The following is a 20,904-nucleotide window of genomic DNA, read 5'->3' as shown; positions in this document are numbered from 1 at the left end:
TTTAAATGATGGGCGTTTACTCTGTTTGATTGGTAGAAGTGTAGATTTACCACCCGTAATTCTTTGAATGAATTTATCTAGGTCATCCCCAAATAAGCTCTCCCCTTTAAATGGGAATCCAGTTAAGTATCTTTTGCATGAAAGCTCCGCTGCCCAATGCTTAAGCTAAAGGGACCTGCACATGTGTACCAACAGGAGAGACAAACGAGATGCCTCATAAAACACAGAACCTGAGGAAGGTCTGCATAGTTCTCCACTTCCTCACTGGGAAGGAGATTAAGCATCTGCTTATCTTGTTCCTTGAGGAATTGACACAAACCAACACTTGCGACTGTAGGTTGGACTACAGCGCCAGCCATGGAAAAGGAGGCTTTTAATAAAGTTTTCAGCTTCTTATCAGTTGGATCCTTAAACACCTGAGCATTATCCAAAGGACAGGTCAGGTTTTTGTTCACACAAGAGACAGCCGCATCCACGGATGGGACCTCCCACTTCTTGGTGAAGCTGTCTTCCAGAGCATAAAGCATAGAAAGCCTTTTAGGAGGATAAAACAGTTTATCAGGATGTCCCCAGTCCTCATACAACAATTTATCCATTAAAGGATGAATTGGAAAGGAAAAGGCAGCTGTGGGATTTTTCTGACCTCCAAGGAAGAAACAGAGGATGTGGCGGCCTCAGCAGAGGGCATTCTGAATGTGGTACACACCAACTCAGTGTAATACTGGACCTGCCTCTTGAGTGCCTGAGAGGAGGAAACTCTCTCCTCTTCCTCTGATTCATCCGACTGCTCTTGATCCCTATCCCTGGATAGGGATCTCTCCTCATTGTCAGAAGAATCATCTGAAAGAGAAACTGCAGCAGAGGGAGGGGATCTACCCCGTTTCCTGCTATCTTTTAAGGAAGCTGAAATAAAATTCATAATCCTTCCCTCTAAACCCTCCAAATTAGCCTTAAGGGAATCTTCTGTAAAATACGCTGGGGCTGCAACATTAGGAGAGGCTGCAAAACCTGACAGGGGCACTGACTCATCCTGTGAGGCTGGCTCCAGTCTTGCAGGGGGGATGGTAATCTACAGGCATCTTTAGGACCCCTAGACATAGGCTGTGATTTCTTTGTGCCCTTGTTACCTTCCCTGAGGTCCTCTTACAAGGAGATATAGGCTCAAGCTACAAAGCAGAGGTACTAGTACATATGCAATCACTGTTTTGCTAAAGGTCTTACAATGTACATATATGCTTAATACCTGATGCCGAGTAGGTGTCTTAGGTTTGCCTGGATCTGACCACTTAGAATGCTTACTGCCCACAGCTCTTTGTCCACCTGCTTACAGGGCTCTGATGCTCTGGGCTTTTCAAATTAGCCACCTGGAGCCTGCGCACTGGACTGCTGTGCACTTCGCACGTGCACGGCGCTGCAACCACGTCCCCCTTTCTGTTCCCTGCCTGAGGCTGTAAAAGCATGCCCCCTGTGTGCCTGCGCACATAGGACCATCATGGTGGTGGCCGAGGATGAGGGGGAGGGAGAGGACCATCGTAGATGGCCCGCTGGACCCTAAGTCTACATGGGACCCCCTTATAATCATCACCTGTGGCAGAGCCTGCAGCGGAGGAGGTGAGTGGTCCGGAGACTGGCTTCACTGAGTGTGTATCCTGGAAAAGCATGTAAGTATACACCAGGTTGCTCTTTACTCCTTCTAGTGGCGGAAAGCAGGTAAGACATACCACTACTCTCTGAAGAAATCCATAATATGCAATATATATAGGACTAACTTCTCTTACCTGTCCCCACCGCAGGAACTGCTGAGAACAGACAGTTTCCAGCCTTCACCCATCATGGTGGGTAGTGTTGTGCCAACCTCCAGGGTTTTTTGGTTTCCTACTAGCAGGAACCTCTTACCTGGACCTGTAAAAGTCTCTGCCAGAACTTAATTTCTACAGATGACGAGGCCCGGGTACCACACCATCTTGGGAGTCAAAATATCGAGATATGGATCTGGGCAGCATAGCCCTTAAGCCCCGGCAGGGACATGAATAGAGCTTTCTTTACAGCACATTTTACATGACCAACCACCTTAGACACTGACGAAAAAACTGAGGTGCTCCCCGTATGGGAGGGGATATATATAGGGGAGGAATTCTCCTTAATTAGGGTTAACCAGTGTCCAATCACCAAAGGTGCCTATCTAATCCACTATGTAATGAAGGCTCTGTGTCCCGTGATGTATGATCAAGAAATTCTCTTTACATTTTTGATGAATTGGTGGCTTTCCTCTCTAGCCATCTAGAGTGACAAAACACCAGTTTCTGAATGAGTTTTCCAGCCATTGAAAGACTCATTATAACAGTGGCATTTAGAGATCCACATCATTATTTGGCCCTTTTTAATTACACATGAAGTGAAATAATTAATATTAGCATGTAATTGTGGGCAGGGGCATTGCTACGTCTGCAAAAGATCTGGGGCTAGAGCCCATAGCAGCGGTCACCAACCGGGGGGGCATGCCGGTGGTAAGAATTTTTTTGTGGGCAATGGCCGAAGTTGGTGGTTCAATCATCATGGCACCATGGTTGATATGGTGTCAGGGTGATTGAAGCGCATTGTTTCTATTGTTACATTCTAATATATAATGCCACCAGATGCAGCTTGTTACTTGCCACTGTTGCCTGCCACCAGATGTGGATTGTCACTTGCACCTGTCATCAGGCACCAAATGTGGATTTTCAGTTGCCACCTGATGTGGATTGTCACTTGCCACCATTTGCAGATTCCAGATTGTCACTTGCCACGTCATCTGCCACCTGATGGGGATTGTCACTTGCCATGTCACCTGCCACCATTTGCAGATTGTCACTTGCCATGTCGCCTGGCACCAGATGTGGATTGTCACTTGCCAACTGATGTGGATTGTCCCTTGCCATGCCAGCCAGTGCCACCAAATGTGCATTGTTGCTGCATTGGTGGCAGGCTGGCAGCACTGGTCCATTTAGTAAGGGCAGGCGAACGGTGATGCGGTCGGGCAGTGAGAGATGATGTCATCTCTGCTCATCTACCCACTCAATTCTTTCCTCTCTTTTAGGCTACTTTCACACTGAGGCACTTTACGCTAAATATTGCTCCTGCAAAGCGCCTGTAAAACACCTCTCCTGTCACTCCAGTGTGAAAGCCCAAGTGCTTTCACAATGGGGCGATGCACTTGCGGGGCGTTAAAAAAAGTCCTGCAAGCAGCATCTTTCGGGCACTTTAGGAGCGGTGTATACACCGTTCCTAAAGTGCCCCTGCCATTGAAATCAATGGGCAGCACCACCGAAACACCTGCAAAGTGCTTCAGCAGCAGAGCTTTGCGGGCACTATTAACCCTTTCATCGGCCACTAGCGGGGGGTTAAAAGTGCCCCGCTAGTGGCCGAAAAGCACTGCTTCAACTACGGTAAAGCGCTGCTAAAAATAGCGGCACTTTACCATTGATGTCCTCCCGCCACAGTGTGAAAGTGCCCTTAGAGTAGCCTTTGTGTGTGGGACATTTGCTGCAGGGAAGGCAGAGAGGGAGTCAGTGTTCTCCTCATGATCAGCAGGCTGTGCTGGCAGTGAAGCCTAGTGCTGCTTTTTGGCTGAGGGCAGCTTAGTGGGAGATGAGGCTGGGGAGATTGCAGCTCTCTTACCTCTGTCAGATGAGGAGGAGAGGGAGGCTTCAGCTGTGGACTCGTCCATGTCAGAGTCTGGGTGGCAAAGTCTCTGGGCAGTGGCTGTGGTGAGACAGGACGGCCGTTCTCTGCAGAGCCATCCTGGACTGCTGTGTGCTTCATGAATAAATCTGTGAGGCAGTGGGTAGTGGCGTCACTAGAATTGGTGTCACCTGGTGTGGCAAAACATGGTGTCACCCCCCTCCTGTCTATCCTGCCCAGCGCCCTGCAAGCAGTGCACGGTCATGAGGCACACCTCCAAATGGTCCCTGTAAATTAAAGCATAGGGTGGTATTGGACAGACTGGGGTGATATAGGGCAGGTTGGGGTGGTATAGGACAGGCTGGGGTTGTATAGGGCAAATTGAGGTGGTATAGGGCAGGTTGGGGTGATATGGGGCAGGTTGCGGTGGCATAGGGCTGGCTGGGGTGGTATGGTGCCAGGTAAGGACTCTATGTAGTGACATGTGCAGCACTGCAGTAACTTATAACATGCCTGGAAATGAAGACGCTCTGGCTGCTGTGTCCTCATCTCTTTCTCCTTCAGCTGTGGGATCAGCCAGTGAGTGAAGAGGTCTGTGGGAGGAGTGAAGAAGGCAGCCAAACCCCCAGCTCCGCCCACCAACTTCAGCTGCCTCCGGAGAAATTGGAGATTAGACATTGAAGATCCCCGAGGCAGAGGGACAGCTTAAGAAGGGGGGGAATGCTACAGGCAACCACGGCTTGGTGCTGTGCTCACACAGCTGAAGTACAGTGTGTAGCGGTGGGCGGCTGCCCCAGTGTCACCCTTCTGGTGGGTGTCACCCAGTGCAGCCTGCCCCAACCCCACACCCCCATAACAATGCTGGCAGGGACCCAATGTCTGCAATCGCCACTGGGCCATGATCTGCTGCTGTGTAGGGATCTCCTCCTCTCTGGGACAGACAGAATCAGTGGGCTGAAATGCAGAGAGTCGGGTTTTTCACCCTGTGAAGCGGATCACGCGGCCACACTGCTCAGCGGCCAGGACACACCCTTGATCTCTCCTCTCATCTACCTCTCATGTAGTCCGCCCCTGCAGCCGCGGCTCACTGGTTAGACAGGGACGCTGCAGCAAGAGACTCGGGGCTATGGGACCCAGATTCGGGGCTATAGCCCCAATAGCCACCCCCTAGCGATGCCACTGATTGTGGGTGTGATTGTGTTTAACATATAAATTTTCCCTGTACATCACGAGGGTCTTTCTCCTGCTCCTCATCTTTCTTCACTTCCTCAGGCACCACCTTCCAAGCTAATTTTTATTTCTAATATAGAAGTAGCTTATTGTTAATAGGGATGAGCCCGATGTTGGAGTCGAACGTAAGTTTGACTCGAACATCGGGTGTTTGCTGAATAGCGAACAATTTGTGATGTTCGCGGCAAATTCGAAAGCTGCAGAACACCCTTTAAAAGTCTATAGGATAAATCAAAAGTGCTAATTTTAAAGGCTTATATGCATGGTATTGTCATAAAAAGTGTTTGGGGACCTGGGTCCTGCCCCAGGGTACATGTATCAATGCAAAAATAAGTTTCAAAAACAGCTGTTTTTTCGGGAGCAGTGATTTTAATAATGCTTAAAACAATAAAAGTGAAATATTCCTTTAAATTTCATACCTGGGAGGTGTCTATAGTATGCCTGTAAAGTGGCGCATGTTTCCCGTGTTTACAAAATAAAATTTCTAAAGGAAAAAAAGTAATTTAAAAGTACCTGCGCTTATAATGATTTGTTGGTCCCGGCAATACACATAAAAGTCATGAAAAAAACGGCATTGGGATTCCCACACAGTCCATTACCAGGCCCTTTGGGTCTGGTATGAATATTAAGGGGAACCCTGAACCAAAATTAAAAAAATTAATTGCGTGGGGGTCCCCCCAAATTCCATACCAGGCCCTCCAGGTCTGGTATGGATACTAAGGGGAACCCCGTGCCAAAATGTAAAAAAATGGCGTGGGGTCCCCCATAAAATCCATACTAGACCTGAAGGGTCTGGTATGGATTTTAAGGGGAACACCGTGCCAAAATGTAAAAAGAAAATGATGTGGAGTCCCCCCAGAAATCCATAGCAGACCCTTATCTGAGCACGCAACCTGGCAGGCCACAGGAATTGAGGAGGGGAATAAATATTAAGGGAAACCCCAAACCAAAATGTAAAAAAAAAATTACTTGAGGTTCCCCCAAATTCCATACCAGGCCCTTCAAGTCTGGTATGGATATTAAGGGGAACCCATGCCAAAATTAAAAAAAATGGTGAGGGGGTTCCCTTCAAATGATTTTAAGGAGAACCCGTACCAAAATTTAAAAAAAAAATGGCCTGAGGGTCCCCCAAAAATCCATACCAAACCCCTTTAACAAGGGGACCCCCAGATCTCAGCCTCCCTCTCTGTGTAAAATGGTAACGGGGTACAAATGTACCCCTACCATTTCACAAAAAAGGGGTGAAAATGGTAAAAATTACATTACACGGCTTAGGGACAAGTCCTTTATTAAAAAAGATTAAAAAAAAAATTTGTCCAACAAAGTTTTCTTCTTCTGCTTCTCTTACTCCGCCGACGGACCAAAAAAAAAAAAAAAAAACTCACATGCCGCCATTGATCCACCTCCATGGGAGGCACCCGCTGTAATGACCGTCCTCGCAGGTGACAGCTCTTTTATAACTGAGGGCGGGGCCACACGTGAAGAAGTCGGGTGACCCCACCCCCCTCTAACACACGGGGACATCCCTATGGCTTCCCCCTGTAGAGTAGCGTCAGAGGGGGGCGAGGCCACCCGGTTATGTAACCTAAGCTGTCACCTGAGAGGACGGTCATTACGGCGGGTGCCTCTCATGGAGGTGGATTGGTGGCGGCGTGCAGAGTTTTTTTTCTTTTTTTGGTCCATCGGCAGAGCAAGAGAAGAAGAAGAAGATTTTGTGGGACAGTTTTGTGTTTTTATTTTTTGATAACGGACTTGTCCCCAAGCCGTGTCATGTCATTTTTACCATTTTCACACTTTTTGTGAAATGGTAGACGTACATTTGTACTCCGTTACCATTTCACACGGGGGGAGGCCGGGACCTGGGGGTCCCCTTGTTAAAGCGGGCTTCCAGATTCCGATAAGCCCCCCTGACGACAGACCCCCACAACCACCGGGCAAGGGTTGTGGGGATGAGGCCCTTGTCCCCATCAACATGGGGACACGGTGCTTTTGGTGGCTACCCCAAAGCACCCTCCCCACGTTGAGGGCATGTGGTCTGGTACGGTTCAGGAGGGGGGCACTCTCTCACCCCCCCTCTTTTCCTGCGGCCTGCCAGGTTGCATGCTCGTATAAGTCTCTTGTATGGATTTTTGGGGGAACTCCACGCCATTTTTTTTTAATTTTGGCACTGGGTTCCCCTTAAAATCCATACCAGATCTGAAGGGTATGGTATGAATTTTTAGAGGGACCCCCACACCATTTTTTATTTTTGGTTCGGTGTTCCCCTTAATATTCATACCAGACCCAAAGGGCCTGGTAATGGACTGTGGGGGAATCCCATGCAGTTTTTTTCAATGACTTTTATGTGTATTGCCGGGACCGACAATTCATTATAGCTGCAAGTACTTTTAAATGAATTTTTTTCCTTAAGAAATGTCATTTTGTGCAAGGACTGTTGTAAACATGGGCTACTTTACAGGCATACTATAGACCCCCCCCCCCCCCCCCCCGGTACGAAATTTAAAGGAATATTACACTCTTAGTGTTTTACTTTAAGCATTATTAAAATCACTGCTCCCGAAAAAACTGACATTTTTAAAACTTTTTTTGCATTGATACATGTCCCTTGGGGCAGGACCCAGGTCCCCAAACACTTTTTATGACAAAAACAACACAGAAGTTCTCAAAAAAGATCACTTATCGGGCGCTTAAGAAAATAAACTAGTAAAGTGGAAGAGCAGCTGCTATAGTGTAAAAAACAAATATAAAAAGGAAGCAAAAAAAAAACACATAAAATTAATAAAAAAAGTAGTCTTTCAAACTTCAGCAGCGCTAAAAGTTTTACATAGAAGTCTGATCGTTTATAGATCCAGCTGAAACTGAAATTCAAACACAGTGTTTTGCATCCAGCAGTTCATAAGTGATTCATCAGCTGTTTTGCACGTTCGGCCATTGATACATCTAGTGCTTAAGCTCCTTCTAGGAATTTCACTCACCAGGAAAAAGATCAATCAAAGCCTCATAGTATATGTGAGGTGACTACAATCACTGCCAAACGAACATCCGTCCGATCCTCAGTAAAAGATCAGCTGATATGAAGACCGACACTCACGTCCTCTGATTCACCAGAATCCGATCAGCTGAGAGCTTTCCCTAATACTCGGGCAAATGAGAAGAAAGAAAGCCTCAGTATAAAAAACTGTAAATCTTTTAATTAACCAAAAGATCCCCTTCCCTTAATACATTAAATTTACAACCAAATGATAAAAACAAGGCATTCAATGAATGGTAGCACGGTGCCTTCAGTTCTGTCAATCTCACTACCTGTTGGAGAGCTGTAATCATCCGTGGTGGTTCCCAGGGAGAAACCAGAGCCAATGACCTGAATGGCAAGCTGTGTGGTACTAAGTTCTTCAACTTTAAGAAATATTTCTTGTTTGTCTTACTTGCAGTGGCTGATGCCAATTTTTGTTTTAGCTATGTATGGCAGCATCTCAGACTCAAGTATTTTTGCGTGATCTTTTTTGGAAGAATGTTGACCTCCAATGCCATTTGTCTATGTTGGGGATGAGACCTTTGCTCTCAGTCACCTACTCATGCCTTATTCCAATCGGTCTCTGAGTTAAGAGAGGGGAGTATTCAACTACCACTTAACGAGGGCAAGACGAGTTGTCGAATGCTCTTTTGGCATTTTATCTAGCAAGTGGCGGTTCCTACATACAGCTATAAATTTACAAATGGAGAATGCATCATCTGCAGTAAAAGCAGCATGTGTGCTTCATAACTATGTCTGAATTTGTGATGGGTACCTTTTTGAAGATTCCCTCATGCATGATATGGAGGGTGCACAATGGAGTGCCAGTAGGGGCACCAGCAATGGTGCCACTGTACGTGAGGGATTCACTTAGTTTTATATGTCTGCTGCTGGTTCTGTCCCCTGGCAGCAGGATGCCATTGCATAATGTATGTCAGGCATTTTTTATTTTATTATAATTTATCTGTCTGTTTAATTGCATCCAAATGCAGAATAACAGGTATTTAACACAAATTCTAAAAATGGATAAGTATAAAATGCACAATGTAAACAGAATAATTTATATTTTTCAAAATTTTGTGCAAGAATGCACCAAAAATAAATGTTTTTTTGGGTGAACTACACCATTTGTTGTTTTTTATTTTATTTTAAACAACCACAACAAAGAATAAAAATAACATATATCAATTTGAACAACAACAAAATAAAAGTCATACAAAAAATAAAATATATAATCATAATCTTTTTTACAGCAAATTCTTTTTGCAAGAATAATATATATATTTGTCCCCTATTTTCTGGACATGTCCCTTAATCACCTGGTATTGGTGATTAGGGGACATGTCCACATCATTGGCTACACAGGAGCATTACTGTTTTTTTGTTAAGCCACCTAGGCTGTTACACCATGTTTATGCCATTATGTTTCCCTTACTCCCCTGCATGGGTGACATTTTTAATACTCCAATTTAGTATCTTTGGTTCTTTTTATTTAGTTTTTTTGGTTATTTGTCTGTTTATGTGTAATTGCATTTAACTGCTGAACAGATAGAACAGATCTCCCCCCCCCCCCCCCCAAAAAAAAGGGAGAAAAAAAAAACACAAAATGTAACCTGAATATATTATATTTGAATCATTTTTTTGCAAGAATGCACAAAACATTTACTTTTTTCAGTGAACTACACCAATTTTTTTTGGCAACCACAACAAATAAACATAAATTAACAGTTACCAATTAAAACAACACCAAAAAAAAAACTGCTGGTAGGGTTTTGGTTCAGTGGACCAGGAACCTGAACTAATGGATGGTCCAGGGTAATCCATTGATGTTCCTGGGTAGCATTGCCTTTCCTGAAAAGGTAGAACCTGAGTAGGTGTAGGTGGCATACGATGGTGAGTGGTCGGGGGGGCTAAAGGTGGAGGTAATGGGGCAGGAATTAGACGTAACATGTGGGTTCCTTGAGGGATTCAGAATATTACTGTAATCATCCACGTATGGACGGTTTATTGGTGGGGCATACTGTGTACTTGGAGTGGGTGGATACTGGTGATAAGGGGGGGGGGGGGTGCATACATGCTGAGGATGTTGTTGACTCCTCACCCACAAAGGATTGAGCAGTTGACAGCAAAGCCATTTTGAGTGAATATTTTTTTTCTCTGGGGGGACCTTTTTACACATGCCTAAAATTACAGTGAGAAATGCTGTGTCTTTGGCCATTTAGTGGACATCTCACGGAACACGTGCAAGATTTTATCCATGGGTTTCCCAGCACTAGCACTTCCCCCGTAGATCTGCAAGGCCTAAAGACATTGCTAGCTCCGGGTTTAGCCTCCTCCTCATTAATAGGGGTAACATTCATGGAGATTGGTGTGGACCTTGTTTCATCTAAGAACTGTTTCTGGTCAACAGTGTCTTGGAATTCCTCCTCCTCTTCCGCAGCAGCCTCCTCTGACTCCTCTTCCTGTGGCAAACCCTGTGTGCTTGCTTTGGTTCTGAAATATGAATAACAAATTGTTAAAGGAAGCATAGTTATACAGTTTTATATGTCAAATACTGCAAATATGCCTGCTGATAACTTACTCTCGCATTTTCAACACTGTTTTTAAAAATTCTAGATCCCCGGCATGGGCATATGGGTCTAATCTTTTAGACCCGGAACCACTCCTTCCTTCTCTCCCTTTACGGAGATACCGGTTGTAACAGCCTTTGCGATGTCTCCATCGTTTTTGTAATGTGTGCACTGCAAAACATAGACAATACCAAGTTCAAAAATGTTTTCTTTACCTGGCCATAGGTCATTCATTTTCTAGGCTGCATAATTAATTAATGGTGGGAAAACAACCGCAAGCTATATTATATAGGACACCTGCAGATTAATTTGTGATGTGTGGAAGGATGTGGTCAGGGCCACCTTTAATATTGTTTGGACCCTGTGCAAATATTATTTTGGGTCCCCCACACACACAGACTTAAACCAGTTATAAATGGAGAAATTTTCTTTCCTGCAACAGGTTGCAGGAAAGAAAATAGCAAGTGCTGGCAGGGGATTCCCTCCTGCAAAACCATTGTGATCTCAGAGGAAGCAGTCCCCACCAGGAGAAATCACATGATTACTATTCACTGATTGGTTGCTAGAGGTTTCTGCACATTATTACCACTCACCCATTGGTTGCTAGAGGTTACTGCACATTATTACTATTCACTGATTGCCTGCAACTCTCCCTGTATTCTCCTGTGCAAGCTGCTCTGGCCCTGCCCCTGCTTAAGGAATAAAATAGGTGCAAGCTGCAAAATGATAAGCAGCATATATAAACCACTGATTTTTTTCTGACTGTTCTGTAGCCAATAAAGAGTCCCAGGTTTCATAATATATGCAAGCCACTTCCAACGATGCTCTCTCCTTCTTTTTATGGTCTTTGTTAAATGTATCTGATGTCATATTGCCAGACATTGTCTGACAAGTCGAATGATTTCTTCATTGTCATGAACTTGTCACTTGTTCTTTCTAGGCCTGGGCATGCTTCCTGCTGTCTCCCACACTCACGTACACTGAGCTATGGGAGGTGATGTCTTTGGGAGGAGCAGAGATCATGTGCTTTGCGCAGACTTCTGTCAAAGTCGCAACAAAGTTGCAGGGACATACATTGCATTCTATGGAGAACAAATCACACCAAAGTCAGCAAAAAGTAGTACAAAAACCTTTTTTGGAGTTGCGGCAACTTGAGATGCACCAATTAGAAGGGGGGCCATAGAAATACATGGATTTTGACTTGTCATGCAACTTCACATGTGTCAAGTCCCACAACAACTCACACAAGTGGAAATTGGACCTTAAGGCTTCAAGTTGACTTCAGCATGGCTTCTTTAGTATTAAAGCTTACATGCAATAATCATGCTTGGATGCAACATATATTGTAACATATATATGGATAAAGGATAGAGGCTCTCATCACTCAACCAGGTTCTGTTCCAACGACCAGGTTGTTAAACGAATTGGTCGTTAAATGAGGAGTCACAAGTATTCATAACTACTATATTGTACTGTATTGTGAAAAAAAGATCTAAACACAAAACTCCAGCTCGATAACATTGTTTTAATTTGCATAAGTATACAACACTCAAACGCAAAATCTGTACTGTACTGTACAATACAATGATGTATGGGGGTCATTAGGGTGGTGAGAGCTGGTCGTAAGTCTGAGTAGTCATTAAACGAAGAGTATCTGTATACGTAAAGCTTATATTTTTATGTTTGTGTGAGTTTGTGTCTATGGATTAGACAGGTATCTGCTTCCCCCGCCCCCCCCCCCAAAAAAGTGCCAACTGTGACACCGGATGGGGGGAGGAATCCGAAAAGCGCAAGTTCAATTTTTGGGTGGAACTTTGCTTTAACTGAGCAAGCTGAAGTTAGAAGCTGATTGGTTACCATGCACAGCTGCACCAGATTCTGAGCGCACCAGTTTTAGTAAACCTCCCTGTATATGACAAGTATCACAACCTGAGACCACTATTATAGGTGTTTTATATTTAGAATTTGGCTAACTATATTGGCTGTCATTGCTGACTCCCTTCTAAAAATGCTGGCTGAAAGGGCAAAAACAAAGGAACGGCAAGGCAACATAGTTAAAAATGAATGGAGATGTTTGAATTATAAAAAGGATTAAAATAGATTAAAGATGATGCATGTGAAATAAAGTGTTTATATGCACATCCTACACACATGGCTCCTCTGCAGGATTAGTATTTCATTTTGTAATATTAAATTAGGTGGTATGCGCCGAACATTTGATGTTAGTTTTAGAGTGACACATTTTCTGGTATGTTACCATACAAAGCACAATGTCTTTACTGTTGTAGATGTTGGCAGAGAGTTTTGTCTCTATCATTTGGGAATCATTTGCGATATTCTGTAATACATTGTCAATACTACTTCTGAGAATGGACAGGAAGGATATGCCTGAATCTCCTGTGGGCTTATATGTATACAGGCCATTAAGGCTTGATGCAATGAACATACACCGCTGATCACCAAGTTCCTTTACATAAATACATTCTCAGGATCCTGATTACACCATATTATGATGAACATTGCACAACCATATTACTCAACGTCTCATATAAGTAGATTCTTGAGACAATAAAAATCATTACTACTTGAGTTATATTCCATATAACCACATTTTTTATGAGACTATATGTCCTCTACAGAGGCATATGGCTGAAACATTAGTCTTCCTGCAATATATCATTAGGCAGCATAAGAAAGGCTAAAACATCCAGAGAATGCCATTTACAAGCATATTTAAAAAAAAAGTTGGGTCATTAGCCAGACAGACATGAAGATTCTTTTTCTCAGGTATTTCTGCATGTAAGCTGCTTCATAAATGTACATGTTCAAATCAAAAGGTACCATATGTTTATTCTGTGGCAGTGGAAAGTGGTAGTCCTGCCAGGGTCTCTAATACCAGCTTATCAACGGAGAAACAACAGTAATCTTTCACCTCAAATTTGTTGGTCAAGGCTATCTGGTTGTACCCACTGGTGCTCATATGTGTTTAAATCCCAAAAAAGTAATGTCGTTCCAGTTGAGTGCAATCAAATAGATCCAGATATTATCCCCAATGGGATAATAGGAAAAGAAGAAACGGCTGCACACCAACAATATCGATCCAACATAGATTATTGAAACAAAATTGTAATCATGACTGCCACCAAGATAAGGACACAGAAAAGGTGACACGTTTCACACTGCAATAGTGCTTCTTCAAAATTCCTCAAACCTTAAGAAGCAATATTGCATTGTGAAACGTGTCACCTCTCCTGTGTCCTTGTTTTGGTGGCAGGAATTGCCTAAGCGGCAAGAGCAAAAGTGGGAGCTGGCACCTGTCAAAACTAGGTACCTACCCCCCTGTCAGAAACCATGAACCAGACCGAGACAGAAGTACAATTAAATCACACTTGTTTATTAATAAAAAATAAAAAGGTAAATAGAGTAAGCATAGTCAAAGCATAGCCAGAGTCCAGTAACCGGATTGAGTAGTCAGCCAGTCCAGAGTTCAATAACCAGATAGGGTAATCATCCGGTCCAGAAGTCAGGGATCCAAGTGGAGCAACAGCAAGCAGGGTGAGGAGCCAGAAGGGATGTCAGCAAGCCAGTCTTTAAACAGAACTGCAGGAGATGGTTTCTTGTGATATGACCAAGGCAAGGGCAGAGATGAAGTGTGCTGGACAGTTTTAAGTGGGCAGGTCAGACTAGTAGGATCAGGAACAGCTGGGTGACTGTGGAGAGAGATGAGAGCTGGCAATTAGCCGACAGCTGAGCAGCCAGCCCAGAGAAGGAAGGGCTAAGCCAGCCCTGACGCCCCCCCCAAAAAAGACATGCCAAATGTGGCATGTAAGGGGGCGAGGAGTGCTTAAAATGGAAGTTCCGGGGGCGTGGCCTAGCTGTGGATTTAACAGGCAGCAGGAGAGCACTGCTCCGTCAGACATCTGTGTTTAACTCCTGAAAGGTTTGACACTCTAACCGATACCGCCAAGCGGCCAAAGACACAGGGACCACAGACATACCATCTGCTGAACATGCCGCCATGTCCAAACGGAATTCAGCGTCCCGCTCTGCTGCAGACCAAGCTGGCCAAGATGGGCGGCAGGCCGCCAAGTGACGCATGGGAGACATACAAGGCCGCTGCCCTGAAACTGATTGGGAAGATGATGCCTAAGGACTCCTCACAAGCCGCACAATGCCATCCAGAGGCACAAGATCCCCATAGTGATGCGGATGACACCATACCGCTGGAGGATCCAGCGACGCCATGCCTTCCATGGGACCGCATGAGTACCCCGCCAGGCCTAACAGGACCAGCATCAGCTCATTCCCCAGAACTGGACGCCCCAGAGCCCACTCTAAGGGACATCATGTCTGCGGTGCTCTCTTGTAATCACTCCTTAGCCACGTTCACCTCAGAAATTAAAGGGGTAAAGACAAAGCTCACCTTTGTCAGACAAGACATGCAAAAGTTAAGAGACCGCACTACAGCAGTGGAGGACAGGTTGGGTACTTTGGAGGATGAATGGGCCCCCATACAACATGATGTGCACTATAACTCCATGGCGGTGGACAAGCAGGCAGCCCGAATAGACGACATGGAAAACAGAATGAGGAGGAATAATGTAAGTGCAATAGGTATGCCTGAAAAAATAGAAGGCAAGAGCCCTGTGTAATTTATTGAGCAATGGCTCCTCCAAACCTATGGAAAAGAGAGACAGACATTCTCCCCCATGTTTTGTGTAGAAAGGGCCCATAGAGTGCCCATGAGGCCCCGTCAAGAAACGATTGAGGGCTCTCAATCTACAGTACTCAATGCTATATCCCTCATGGCTATGAGTAGTCACCAAAGACCAGATCCACTTCTTTGACAGGCCGCAACTGGTGTCGCAGTGCCTGGACGGAGAGGAGTGCTCCATCCGAGAGGAAGCAGCAAATCGCTAGGGAGGATGGGAGAGTGACAAGAATCGCGGATATCCAAACCAAGATGGAACCTGATGTGCAGTTTTTTTTTTCCCTGTTGGACCACCACATAATTAGGCTTACATCTCCTGGGCAAGACGGATAAAAGTGAGCAGTGCCAAGCAATGGCGTTGCAGACATTGGCACCAGGGAAGTTCCGCCCAGGCAAATGGCTCCGAATGACACTAGTTCCCGAGCCATGTCCCCCCCGGCTCAAGAAGTCCTGGCGCCCACAAGGAATCAGTGACTCTTATCTAACCTATGAAGCTGAGAGGGCCCTGTTGGCCCACCTTTGTTTTTGTTTTTTACTCACAGGACGAGACACTACTCACACGCGCGGACTGTTCGCCCAACCTTGTTCGTCAAACAGTTTGACAAACAGTCCGCTCAAAATTAGCATGAACGGACTTGACCACACACGATGAACGAACAGTCCGCTGAAACCGTGCGCGATGACGTGAACGGCACGTACGACGGGACTAGAAAACGACGTCCTATACACTGCAATGCAACCTTCGGCGTGTAAATCCTTTCTGAGTATGCGCGGAACTTAGTTTGACGAACAAGCCTACACACGAGCGGACTGTCCGCTCAAACCAAGTTTCAGCGGACAGTTTTACGGGAATTCCGAAAAACTTTGTTCGTCAGACTGTCCGCTGAAACTGTCCGCTGAAGCCCACACACGAGCGGACTGTCCGCTGAAACACTGTTCAGCGGACAAAGTTGGGCGAACAGTCCGCCCGTGTGTACGTGGCCTCAGACCACCAGGGGTCTGGAACCCTAATCTGTGATACTCTGGAAGGTGTACCTGAACTGCCACAGACGCAAGTAGAATCACTAACTTTTTCCCGACAGTTCCCAGCCAGTATTTCTTCTTCTTTTTTTTCTTTTTGTTTTTCTTTTTTTCCCTCAACCTGAGCCAAAGCTCAAATGGGGGTATGTATCTTATCTGCATCAAGGGACTAGTCCGGCAGCTAAGTATACTGCTCACAGTATGTATACTTCTGAAGATTATGGCTAGAGCACATGTAATACTTAGCTGGAATGTGAGAGGTCTGGGGAACAGGGCAAAGCGGCTGGCAGTGTCAAATGTGGCCAAGAGGCTGAAATCCTCAATTATCTGCTTACAAGAAACACACATGCACCTAGATCATGCAGTACAGTTCTTGGCCCCCTTGTTCAGCCAGCAGTTTCACTCAGCATATTCTACATTTTCACGGGGGGTGAGCATACTGATCCCCAGGGGGTCCTGTTTGTATGCTCTCTCTCCGTACTTGATGAAAAAGGGAGGTATATATTTTTGAGAGGTAATTTAGAGAGCTTAGAATGTATACTGGCTAATATATACATACCTCCACCGTTTTCATCTGAGGTCCTTAAAGTACTGACAGGATTCCTAGCTAAGCACCCCAATGTACCAGCATTTGTGGTTGGAGACTTCAATAACTACCTAAATCCACAACTTGATACATTTTCAATTCCCCACCGAGGTGGGTCTGTCTCCAGGAATCAGACAGCATTTGCACACTTGCTGAAAGGCATGGGTCTACATGACGTCTGGCGCCTGAAAAATCCACAGGTCAAGCTTTTCTCCTGCCACTCGGCATCACACAGAGGTTTGTCCAGAATTGATCTTGGTCTTTGCAATGAGGAGATGTTGCCATATATTACCATAGCAGGTCCTGACAAACACATCCATTGGAGGGTTAACCCGTTCTGGTTGACCCTATTCCAGGTGCCTGTCCCAATTTCAGCCACATTGGCAGACTTTATAGCTATTAATAAAAACACTGCAGCCTCAGGTATGTGCTGGGACGCCCTTAAGGATTTTCTCTGGGGGCAATTTATTAAAACCATATCCTCGATAAAGACCAGGACCAAAACATGGGAGCTATTAGTGCTCCAGGAAGTGAAAGATGCAGAGATTGAACTAGTATCCAACCCGAATGAAGCCTCTGAAAGGAGATGGTTAGAAGCGCAGAAGTTAGCCAATGCTATGTCTACCACGAAAGCTGAAAACAAATGTTTTCTTTTACAACAGAAATATTTCAAAGAGGGTGATAATATGGGCCATATACTGGCAATGATGGCCAAAGCAGAGAGAGACTCATCCTACATAGCTGCAGTGCAGGACTCTTCGGGGCGGATATTAAAAAAACACACTGAAATAGTCGATACAATCAGAACTTTCTACGAGGACGTATACTCCTCTAAGGTATCCTCTACTCCTGCCGAGATACGGGACTTCCTAGAGGGTTGCAGCCTACCATGTCTTGAACGGTCTGATGTGACATGCTGGGTGCCCCTCTCACGATTGAGGAACTCTCGGAGGCATTAGCCCTCTCACCTCCCAGGAAATCTCCGGGAGATGATGGCCTTCCTGCAGAGGTGTATAAAAAATACGCAGACATTTTACTTCCACAATAGAAACAGACATTGACCAACCCCCTTCCCCCTTCCATGGCTGAAGCTACTATCATACTGATACTCAAACCGGCAAAGATGCACTTTTACCAAACTCGTATAGGCCAATATCCCTATTGACGATGGATGTTAAGCTGCTGGCCAGGGTTCTGGCCACCAGGCTGGCCTCGGTCATACAGAGACTTGTGCACCGAGACCAGTCTGGGTTCATTCCATCTAGGTCCGCAGCCCTAAACAATAGGCGCTTGCATCTTAATTTACAAATCCCAGTGGAGGATACAGGCAATAGAGTGATCCTGTCACTTGACGCTGCCAAAGCTTTTGACAGCATCGAGTGGCAATACCTCTGGGGGGTGTTGGAGAGGTTCGGACTGGGGGAGAATTTTATCAAATGGGTTCAATTACTATATTCAAATCCCACTGCTAGGCTGCGTGTTAACAGAGATCTCTCTGACCCTTTCTGTCTATACAGGGGCACTAGACAGGGATGCCCATTGTCGCCCCTGCTGTTTGCCCTAGCTCTTAAACCTCTTGCGAAGATGGTAAGACAGTCCCCGATGATAGAGGCTTTATAAGGGGCGGCAATGTATACAAAATATCACTATACATGGACGACACGCTCTTATACCTGGGGGACATGCCGACCTCTCTGGTAAATGTTATGTCCCTAATTGAGCACTTTGGTACCTTCTCAGGTTTCTCCATCAACTGGAGTAAGTCAGCCCTCCTACCTCTAGATGCACTTACAAATCCCCTGCCGGACTGTGCCCGGTCCCAGCAAATAGTCTTGTCATTTAAATACCTGGGAGTAATAATATCCCCCGACCTTCCGACTACTTACCTCTAAATCTTCAACCCATGATCTCCAAAAATAAAGTCCAAATGTGGAGCATGGTGCAAGTTACCTATCTCACTTATAGGCAGGGCCAATTTAATTAGAATGGCCTGGGCACCTCAGCTATTATAAATACTGCACAAATCCCCACAATGGATCTCGCAAATTTGGTTCAACAAGATAGATGCGATATTTAGAAGTCTGCTTTGGAAAAAGAAGATAGCTAGAATTAAATGATCTACCCTACAACTGGGTAAAGACCAGGGAGGATTGGCAGTCCCTAACATGCGTCTCTATTTCCATGCCTCACAACTGCAGCATCTAAGTGGGTGGGGTGAAATAGACAGGACGGACCCATCTCGTAGCATATTGCTCCCGGCCGAGGGGGAGCTACCTGCAGCCTCGAGTCTCGAGGCGGGCATCCCTCAACACACCAGCTCAATGCAAATGGTGGCACTACTGAATAAACGTTGGCGTTTGATTAAACACAGCTTAAATCTGCAGGGCTTCACAATATACACTCCAATATGGGGCAACTCCCCACAGCAAGGGGAATGAAAATGATGTCGCAACTCTACTCTCAAAACACATTTAAGTCTTTTGGGGACCTACAGGACGAATTCAACCTCCCGAAACATGACTTTTACAAGTACTTACAGCTTCGACATGCCGTGCAAACACAAACACGCTCCAGCAGAATGGTACAAGTTGAACACCCAACAGTAATCTATATCCTCACTTCACAAAACCTAAAAGGCATGATCTCGCAAATATACAGCTCGGTCTTGGTCAGAACACAGGAAGTGGCGAAACTCCTGTGTAGACATAGGTGGGAAGAAGATGTAGGCGAGATAGGAGAAGACGATTGGAAACTATGCTTACAATCCTTACCAAATGTGTCTGTATCCCCATCGGGTAGACTTTCCCAACTTTTTATCCTGCATAGATCTTACCACATGGCGGTGCTACTCCACAAATGGGGCAGGAGGGAATCTCCCTTATGCCCCAGGTCTGAAACAGCTAATGGTGATCTTATACACCTGATGTGGTGATGCCCCAAGCTCTTCAGGTACTGGAGGGGGGTGACCAGGACTATCTCAACCATATGCCAATCCACTGTTCAGTTTAGGAGCCATTGACGAGGAACTTTTTACCCCTCCAACAAACATAGCAGTAACCCGACTGCTATACATCGCTCGTAAGTAAATTGCCCGACTCTGGCTGACAGCCCGTAGCCCTACAACTAAACTGTGGATTGAGCAAGTTAACAGCACACTTATAAAAGAAAAACTGACGTATCAGCATAGGAATGCAGCCAAACATTTTTACAAAATCTGGCAACCTTGGCTGGACACCCCAGGAATGGCACCCCCTCAGCTAGTATTGGATAGATTACTTCAGGTATGACCACCATATACAGGACAAAACTAGCCAACTATACAGGCCTGCTGAACAAACAATGATTAATGACAATATGGAATAAGGCAGAAATCATTCCTTGAGCTGATTCCCCTAGTAGAGGTTCACCTTACGGGTCAATAGGATCTAAGGAGGTATGGTATAGAACTTGTGAGAAGTTATGACCACATTTCTCTTCCCGATGTTATGTTTGAATATAATGTTTTAAGTATAGCTCAAACCTATTAATGTGTCAGTAATATGAGCATGGATGTAGACAGACAGTACGCAACCACAGAAACAATGACAACCACATTAAATTTCATAAATTTTATTGAAAATAACAGTACTAAAACTACTATTTGATGGTGAAATCATATGTAACCGCTGTTCCACCTGTATTGATGTAACACTTGACTATATTCATTTGTACTGTATATTTGTTTTCTAAAGCCGCGTACACACGGGCGGACTGTATGGCCAACTTAGTCCGTCAGACAATCCAACGGACAGTCCGTCCTACTTTCGAATGAACGGACTTGACCACACACGGATGCACAAACAGTCCGTCGAAAGTTTGCGCGATGACGTGTACAGCACGTACGACGGGACTAGAAATAGGAAGTCCAATACACAGCAATGCAACCTTTCGCCGTGTAAATCCTTTCTGAGCATGCGCCATACTTAGTCCGTCGAACTAGCCTACTCACGAGCGGATTGTCCGCTGAAACCAAAGTACGACGGACAATATTACGGAAATTCCGAAATACTTAGTCCGCCAGACTGCACGCTGAAAAAGTCCGCTGAAGCCCACACACGAGCGGACTGTCCGCTGA

This window comes from Lithobates pipiens, unplaced genomic scaffold (genome assembly GCF_037356315.1).
Source record: "Lithobates pipiens isolate NorthernLeopardFrog02 unplaced genomic scaffold, aLitPip1_a1.2 Scaffold_18, whole genome shotgun sequence".
Taxonomy (NCBI): domain Eukaryota; kingdom Metazoa; phylum Chordata; class Amphibia; order Anura; family Ranidae; genus Lithobates; species Lithobates pipiens.
The sequence above is the reverse complement of the archived record's forward strand: the minus strand, read 5'-3'. Positions refer to the sequence as shown.